Genomic DNA, 9,625 nt, shown 5'->3' with positions numbered 1-9,625 from the left:
AACCCCTTTACCCCCAAGGGTGGATTGCACGTTAATGACCGGGCCAATTTTTACAATTCTGACCACTGTCCCTTTATGAGGTTATAACTCTTTAACGCTTCAACCGATCCCGGTGATTCTGACACTGTTTTCTCGTGACATATTGTACTTCATGATAGTGATAAAATTTCTTTGATATTACCTGCGTTTATTTGTGAAAAAAAACGGAAATTTGGCGAAAATTTTGAAAATTTTGCAATTTTCCAACTTTGAATTTTTATGCAATTAAATCACTGAGATATGTCACACAAAATACTTAGTAAATAACATTTCCCACATGTCTACTTTACATCAGCACAATCTTGGAACAACATTTTTTTTTTGTTAGGGAGTTATAAGGGTTAAAAGTTGACCAGCAATTTCTCATTTTTACAACACCATTTTTTTTTAGGGACCACATCTCATTTGAAGTCATTTTGAGGGGTCTATATGATAGAAAATAACCAAGTGTGACACCATTCTAAAGACTACACCCCTCAAGGTGCTCAAAACCACATTCAAGAAGTTTATTAACCCTTCAGGTGCTTCACAGGAATTTTTGGAATGTTTAAATTAATATGAACATTTAACTTTTTTTCACAAAAAATTTACTTCAGCTCCAATTTGTTTTATTTTACCAAGGGTAACAGGAGAAAATGGACCCCAAAAGTTGTTGTACAATTTGTCCTGAGTATGCCGATACCCCATATGTGAGGGTAAACCACTGTTTGTGCGCATGGCAGAGCTCGGAAGCGAAGGAGCGCCATTTGACTTTTCAATGAAAAATTGACTGGAATTGAGATGGGACGCCATGTTGCGTTTGGAGAGCCCCTGATGTGCCTAACCATTGAACCCTCCCACAAGTGACACCATTTTGGAACGTAGACCCCCTAAGGAACTTATCTAGATGTGTGGTGAGCACTTTGACCCATTAAGTGATTCACAGAAGTTTATAGTGCAGAGCCGTAAAAATAAAAAATCATATTTTTTTCACAAAAATGATCTTTTCACCCCCAATTTTTTATTTTCCCAAGGGTAAGAGAAGAAATTGGACCCTAAAATTTGTTGTACTGTTTGTCCTCAGTACGCTGATACCCCATATGTAGGGGTAAACCACTGTTTGGGCGCATGGGAGAGCTCGGAAGGGAAGGAGCGCCGTTTGACTTTTCAATGCAAAATTGACTGGAATTGAGATGGGACGCCATGTTGCGTTTGGAGAGCCACTGATGTGCCTAAACATTGAAACCCCCCACAAGTGACACCATTTTAGAAAATAGACCCCCTAAGGAACTTATCTAGATGTGTGGTGAGCACTTTGACCCATTAAGTGATTCACAGAAGTTTATAATGCAGAGCCGTAAAAATAAAAAATCATATTTTTTCACAAAAATGATCTTTTCGCCCCCAATTTTTTATTTTTCCAAGGGTAAGAGAAGAAATTGGACACCAAATGTTGTTGTACAATTTGTCCTGAGTACGCTGATACCCCATATGTGGGGGTAAACCACTGAGCGCATGGGAGAGCTCGGAAGGGAAGGAGCGCCGTTTGACTTTTCAATGCAAAATTGACAGAAATTGAGATGGGACGCCATGTTGCGTTTGTAGAGCCACTGATGTGCCTAAACATTGAAATCCCCCACAAGTGTCACCATTTTGGAAAGTAGACCCCCTAAGGAACTCATCTAGATGTGTTGTGAGAGCTTTAAACCCCCAAGTGTTTCACTACAGTTCATAACGCAGAGCCGTGAAAATAAAAATTAATTTTTTTTCCACAAAAATTATTTTTTAGCCCCCAGTTTTGTATTTTTCCAAGGGTAACAGTTGAAATTAGACTCCAAAGGTTGTTGTCCAATTTGTCCTGAGTATGCTGATACCCCATATGTGGGGGGAACCACCGTTTGAGCGCATGGCAGAGCTCGGAAAGGAAGGAGCGTCATTTGGAATGCAGACTTAGATGGATTGGTCTGCAGGCATCACATTGCGTTTGCAGAGCCCCTAATGTACCTAAACGGTAGAAATCCCCCACAAGTGACCCCATATTGGAAACTAGACCCCACAAGGAACTTATCTAGATGTATTTTGAGAACTTTGAACCCCCCAAGTGTTTCACTACAGTTTATAACGCAGAGCCGTGAAAATAAAAAAATCCTTTTATTTCCACAAAAATTATTTTTTAGCCCCCAGTTTTGTATTTTCCCAAGGGTAACAGTTGAAATTAGACCCCAAAAGTTGTTGTCCAATTTGTACTGAGTATGCTGAAACCCCATACGTGGGGGGGGAACCACCATTTGAGCGCATGGCAGAGCTCGGAAGGGAAGGAGCGTCATTTGGAATGCAGACTTAGATGGATTGGTCTGCAGGCATCACATTGCGTTTGCAGAGCCCCTAATGTACCTAAACAGTAGAAACCCCCCACAAGTGACCCCATATTGGAAACTAGACCCCCCAAGGAACTTATCTCGATGTGTTGTGAGAACTTTGAACCCCCAAGTGTTTCACTACAGTTTATAACGCAGAGCCGTGAAAATAAAAAATCCTTTTTTTTCCACAAAAATTATTTTTAGCCCCCAGTTTTGTATTTTCCCAAGGGTAACAGGAGAAATTGGACCCCAAAAGTTGTTGTCCAATGTGTCCTGAGTAAGCTGATACCCCATATGTTGGGGTAAACCCCTGTTTGTGCGCACTTGAGAGCTCAGAATGGAAGGAGCACTGTTTTACTTTTTCAACGCAGAATTGGCTGGAATTGAGATCGGACGCCAAGTCGCGTTTGGAGAGCCCCTGATGTGCCTAGACAGTGGAAACCCCCAATTATAACTGAATTCCTAATCCAAACACATCCCTAACCCTAATCCCAATGGTAACCCTAACCACACCCCTAACCCTGACACACCCCTAACCCTAATCCCAACCCTATTCCCAACTGTAAATGTAATCCAAACCCTAACCCTAACTTTAGCCCCAACCCTAACCCTAACTTTAGACCCAACCCTAACCCTTGCCCTAACCCTAACCCTAGCCCTAACCCTAACCCTAGCCCAAACCCTAACCCTAGCCCTAACCCTAGCCCTAACCCTAACCCTAGCCCTAACCCTAGCCCTAACCCTAGCCCTAACCCTAACCTTAGCCCTAACCCTAGCCCTAACCCTAACCCTAGCCCTAACAATAGCCCTAACCCTATCCCTAACCCTAGCCCTAACCCTAAAGGGAAAATGGAAATAAATAAATTTTTTTATTTTTCACTAACTAAGGGGGTGATGAAGGGGGGTTTGATTTACTTTTATAGTGGGTTTTTTAGCGGATTTTTATGATTGGTAGCCGTCACACACTGAAAGATGCTTTTTATTGCAAAAAATATTTTTTGCGTTACCACATTTTGAGAGCTATAATTTTTCCATATTTTGGTCCACAGAGTCATGTGAGGTCTTGTTTTTTGCGGGACGAGTTGATGTTTTTATTGGTAACATTTTCGGGCATGTGATATTTTTTGATCGCTTTTTATTCCGATTTTTGTGAGGCAGAATGACCCAAAACCAGCTATTCATTAATTTCTTTTGGGGGAGGCGTTTATACCGTTCCGCATTTGGTAAAATGGATAAAGCAGTTTTATTCTTCGGGTCAGTACAATTACAGCGATACCTCATTTATATAATTTTTTTATGTTTTGGCGCTTTTATACGATAGAAACTATTTTATAGAAAAAATAATTATTTTTGCATCGCTTTATTCTGAGGACTATAACGTTTTTATTTTTCCTTTGATGATGCTGTGTTGTGGCTCGTTTTTTGCGGGACAAGATGACATTTTCAGCAGTACCATGGTTATTTATATCCAGCTTTTTGATCGCGTGTTATTCCACTTTTTGTTTGGCGGTATGATAATAAAGCGTTGTTTTCTGCCTTTTTTTTTTTTTTTTTTTACGGTGTTCACTGAAGGGGTTAACTAGTGGGACAGTTTTATAGGTCGGGTCGCTACGGACGCGGCGATACTAAATATGTGTACTTTTATTTTTTTTTTATTTAGATAAAGAAATGTATTTATAGGAACAATATATATATTTTTTTTTTTGGAGGTTTTTTTTTTGGAGTTTTTTTAATTTTTTTTACACATGTGAATATTTTTTTTTACACTATAACATTGCCCCGGGGGGGCATCATGTTATAGTGTAAGATCGCCGATCTGACACTTTGCTGTGCACTGTGTCAGATCGGCGATCTGACATGCACAGCTCATGGAGGCTTCCCGGCACCTGCTCTGAGCAGGCGCAGTGAAGCCACCTGTTACAGAACCACCCAGCACCAACAATATGTTATGCAGTATATGTATGTATAATAGGTTCCATGTGAAATGCATCAGTCCACAGGCTGCACCCCTGGGCAGAGGGGACAAGATATTCTCCTTCTGACCTCCCCCACCTTTGTAATTCCCACAGTAAATATCGGCAGGCTCCGGCCACCTGCGGCTATTGTAATGTATGTCTGGCCTGCTGTTTTTCTATTGGCCTGCCCTCTGTATCTGTGTTATATATTCTGTGTGTGCTGTGAATAAAGTGTTGTTAGACTGGAAATACGTGGAGAAGCAGTGAGATTTTATATGCTCTCATGTAATCACGGAATTCCAGCCAGCGTCCTTCATTCAGAATCCAGCCAAGGCAGAGTGGACCTCCTGAAACACGGGGTGATACCTAAAGAGGTACTACAGCACAGTAGACCCCCTTACACCACCTCCCTGCAGGACCCGGATGCAGCGGCCATTTTGGATCCAGGCCTGCTGCAGGGAGGAGGAGGTAAGAGACCCTCGGAGCAACGCGATCACATCGCATTGCTCCGGGGGTCTCAGGGAAGCACGCAGGGAGCCCCCTCCCTGCACGATGCTTCCCTATTCTGCCGGAACACTGCGATCATGTTTGATCGCAGTGTGCTGGGGGTTAATGTGCCGGGGGCAGTCCGTGACCGCTCCTGACACATAGTGCCGGATGTCAGCTGCGATAGTCAGCTGACACCCGGCCGCGATCGGCCGCGCTCCCCCCGTGAGCGCGGCCGATCACTATGACGTACTATCCCGTTGAGGGTCAGATAGGCCCAGGTCACCTCGACGGGATAGTACGTCTAAGGTCAGAGAGGGGTTAAGTAAGCGATGTTAGTGTCTAGAGAGGAAGCACTCCAGGAAAGTGTTTGTGCAGGTCTTAAAGGACATGCACCGCGGACATTGCTGACCTTGAATGAGCTGATCACTGCTAGGAGGACTGTGTTTTGTTTGCTGCTTTGCCCAGAGGGCCATGTTTATTTTCCCAGCTTGGTTTATGTTGCCTTTAATAAACCAAGCACGTTCTACCTCTGTGTCCAGCCGAGTGAGCCGCTCTACTACAGATGGTGTTAGAAGTGCAGGCAGCAATCCCAGCAAACATGTGTGATGGCCACAAGCCAACTTACGATGTCAGGCAAGATGGAGGGACTGCTCAAACATCTGCTACAAGCACAGAAGCAATTACATCAGCAACAAATGGTGCAACAGGAGACCAGTAAGCTGCTTATACAGCAGATGCATCAGCACCAACAGCAGACTGACTTGCCGCGGAGGGACAGCTTTATGCTTTTTTTTAATCAAAAAGTGTTTGCTGGGTACCCTATGTTAATTATTTAATGCACTTGCTTTTTTACTTATTTATTTTCATTAGGATATATGCACATATTGTTTTCTCTTTGGTTTTGTTTGTTTCCATGGCCAGTGTGAATATGCTCTTACATCATGCTTGTTTTCAAGTCATACTCCGGCTAAGTTTTCTGTTTTTCTTTAGATAGACTTGCTTGCAGAGTAGGTTCATGGAAGGCCGGCAGCCCCTCCCCCAAGTCCAGGTGACAATATGTACATCCAGAAGGCGGTAAGACAAGCCATGCAAAAAAATGACCACTGGTAATGATGTGGAGGCATTTTTGACTGTGTTAGAGTGGGTGGTGGAGCGTGAGAAGCTACCGCCAGAGCAGTGGGTGGAGTTGCTGGCCCTCTTTCTGACTGCTGAGCCCCAATAGGCTTATAAAGATTTGGCTTTACAGGATGCTCAGGAGTATGCCAAATTTAAAACTGAAATGTTGGCATTCGCAGGAATGACTATGTAAGTCAGAGCACAAAGGGTTCACCACTGGGAATATTATGGGGACAAACCACCTCGATCCCAAATGTTAGACTCATAGCATCTTGCGCAAAAATAGTTGCGGCCAGAATCTTTCTCTTCAGTCAGGATGGTCGAGTGGGTTGTCATGGACAGATTTGTACACTCCCCTCCTAGTCTGGTGCAGACCTGGGTTGCCCAGGGAGATCCCTGAAATGTGGACGTACTGGTGGGCCTAATGGAATGGTACCAGGTGGTCGAGAGGTGCCTAAGATAACCAGGGGGTGGTGCATCCCCATACTGAGGTACCCAGAGAGAACCTGAGCCCAAAAAGAGAGGCAGTAGAGCCACCACTGGGGAGTCCTAGATCTCAAGGGGTCGCTGAGGGGTTGTCAGAGGCCATGGGGAAAGACTTGCTTTGCTAGAGATGTCGCGGTCCAGGAGATATAGCCGTCCATTGTCCCTTGTCCTCTGAGATGGACTGCAGCCTAGGAACGTGCTGCTCCTACTATGCATATCCCATCTGCAGTGTGGAATATCAGCCCGGTGAAGGGCCGCAGGCATGTCCCGCGTCAATAAATGAGGTGCTGGTGTCAGGACTCTTAGACTCTTAGACTTAGGTTTGCTACACCCCATGTGGGGAAAGGTGGGAATACAAAGGGACGCAGACTGGAGCCAGCTCAACCCTGATGGAACCTCATTGCAGTCAGAGATAGATGATTTCCCCTTGTTTGTGTTCTGGCTGGTGACGAAGACAAAATGGTGACCACTGAGGCCAAAATTCCTGAACTAGGGGTTTCTGGCGGGAATTTTGGGACTTCCCAAATGCAAAATTTAAGTTTGAAAAGTGTACTTGAAAATGTGACTGTGATAAATGTGGTTGACCAAGAGCCAGGGGCCGACACCAGGTTCCTGTACTTTGAAGTCAATGAGGAGTTGCTATATCTGGTCACTTAAAAGCGAGGGGAAGTATTAGAGCAACTGTTAGTCCCGGGACCCTATAGACATAGGGTACTAGATCTGGCCCATGCTCATGTCTTGGGAAGGCATCTAGGTGTAGATAAAACCCAAGTGTGAGTCCTTCGGAGGTTCTACTAGCCTGGGTGTCACAGAGACATTGTTAATTTCTGTTCGGTTCTGCCCTACCTATCAGATAACTGTCCCCGTATCCCACTTCTGTAGTTCCCTAGTTCCATTACATATGATTGAAGTCCCATTTGACCAGATTGCCATGGACCTGGTTGGGCCCTTAATTAAGTCCGCCAGGGGTCATCAATACATCTTGGTGGTAATGGACTATGCTATGTGGTACCCAAAGGTGGTACCTCTGAGAAACTCCTCCACCTGGAATATAGCACGGAAGCCAGTTCATATTTTCTCCCAGACGGGCCTACCGAAGGAGATCCTGACAGACCAAGGGACACCATTCATGTTCAAGGTAATGAGAAAGTTGTGTAAGGCCCTCCAGATTACCCAACTTAGGACATTGGTGTACTATTTGCAGACAAACGGCCTGGTGGAGAGATTCAATAAGACCTTGAAATCCATGTTGAAGAAGGTCATGCAGAAGGATGGCCGAGATTGGGATTGCCTTCTACCATACTTACTGTTCTCCATTAGACAAGCCCCACAGACCTATATGGGGTTCTCGCCCTTCGAGCTCTTATACAGATGGGGCCCTCAAGGTCTTCTGGACATTGCAAAGAAGAGCTTGGAAGCAGAGATAACACCCCACCAAAGCATTATCGACCACGTAGCCCAGATGCAGGACAGGATCCCGAGTGTGATGCCGATTGTGAGGGAGAGTCTCCTGCAGGCTCAAGAAGCCAAGGCAAAAGTTGACAATTGGTCGGCAAGACTGAGAGAGTTTAGCCCTGGAGACCGGGTGTTGGTGTTGATCCCCACCATTGAATGTAAATTCCTGGCCAAGTGGCAAGGGCCATATGAGGTGGATGAAAAGTTGAGTGACGTCAACTACAAGGTCCACCAACCAGGGAGAAGAAAACCATACCAGGTGTACCACATTAACCTGCTGAAACTGTGTCGAGACAGGGATCCGGTATAAGCAATGTGCCTAGAAGCCCATCCTGATGCCAAGGTCGAGGATGTCACAGTGGCAGAGACACTGTTGCCGGCCCAGAAACAACAGTGCTGTGAGTTGCTTCAGCGGAACCGAGATCTGTTTTTGAAGTTATCCGGATGTACGCAGGTTGTGGAGCACGAAATCCTGACTGAACCAAATGTGAGGGTGACCCAAAGTCCACATGATATTCCTGAAGCTCGCTGTGAGGTGATCTCCAAGTTGTGTTTTTTTAGGAAGAAAAAGAATGGGTACAAACCCAAAAACACCGTACCTACCATGAAGCATGGTGGAGGAAACATCAAACTTTGGGTGTGCTTTTCTGCAAAGTAGACAGGACAACTGCATCATATTGAAGGGAGGATGGATGGGGTCTTGTATCGCAACATTTTTGTCAACAACCTCCTTCCTTCAGTAACAGCATTGAATATGGGTCAAGGCTGAGTGTTCCAGCATTACAATGATCCAATACACACAGCGAGGGCTACTAAGGAGTGGCTCCGTAAGAAGCATTTCAAGGTCCTGGTGTGACCTAGCCAGTCTCTAGGCCTGAACCGAATAGAAAATCTTTGGAGCGAGCTGAAACTCAATGGTGCCCAGCAACAGCCCCAAAACTTGAAAGATCTGGAGAAAATCTGTATGGAGGACTTGGCCAAAATCTCTGCTGCAGTGTGTGCAAACTTGGTCAAGAACTACAGGAAATGTCTGACCTCTGTAATTGCAAACAAAGGTTTCTGTACCAAATATTAAGTTCTGTTTTTCTATTGTATCAAATACTTATTTAATACAATAAAATGCAAATTAATTACGTAAAAATCATACAATGTGATATTCTGGATTTTTTAAAGGTTTTGTCTCTCACTGTTGAAGTGTAGCTACGATATACAGGTGCTTCTCACAAAATTAGAATATCATCAAAAAGTTAATTTATTACAGTTCTTCAATACAAAAAGTGAAACTCATTACAAATAGAGTGATCTATTTTAAGTGTTTATTTCTGTTAATGACTTTTGGATTTTCATTGGCTGTGAGCCATAAACATCAACATTATCTCAGTAAATCAGAATACTTTATAACGCCAGCTTCAAAAATTATTTTAAAATCCGTAATGTTGGTCTAATAAATGTATGTTAAGTAAATGCACTCAATACATGATTGGGGCTCCTTTTGTATTAAACCTGACAGGGCACACCTGTTAAGTGAAAACCGTTCCCGATGACTACCTCTTGAAGCTCATCAAGAGAATGCCAAGAGTGTGCAAAGCAGTCATCAAAGCAAAAGGTGGCTACTTTGAAGAATATAAGACATAATTTCAATTGTTTCACACTTTTTTGTTAAGTATATAATTCCACATGTGTTAATTCATAGTTTTGATGACTTCAGTGTGAATGTACAATTTTCATAGTCATGAAAATACAGAA

The sequence above is a fragment of the Ranitomeya variabilis genome, chromosome 1 (genome assembly GCF_051348905.1).
Source record: "Ranitomeya variabilis isolate aRanVar5 chromosome 1, aRanVar5.hap1, whole genome shotgun sequence".
Classification (NCBI taxonomy): domain Eukaryota; kingdom Metazoa; phylum Chordata; class Amphibia; order Anura; family Dendrobatidae; genus Ranitomeya; species Ranitomeya variabilis.
The sequence above is the reverse complement of the archived record's forward strand: the minus strand, read 5'-3'. Positions refer to the sequence as shown.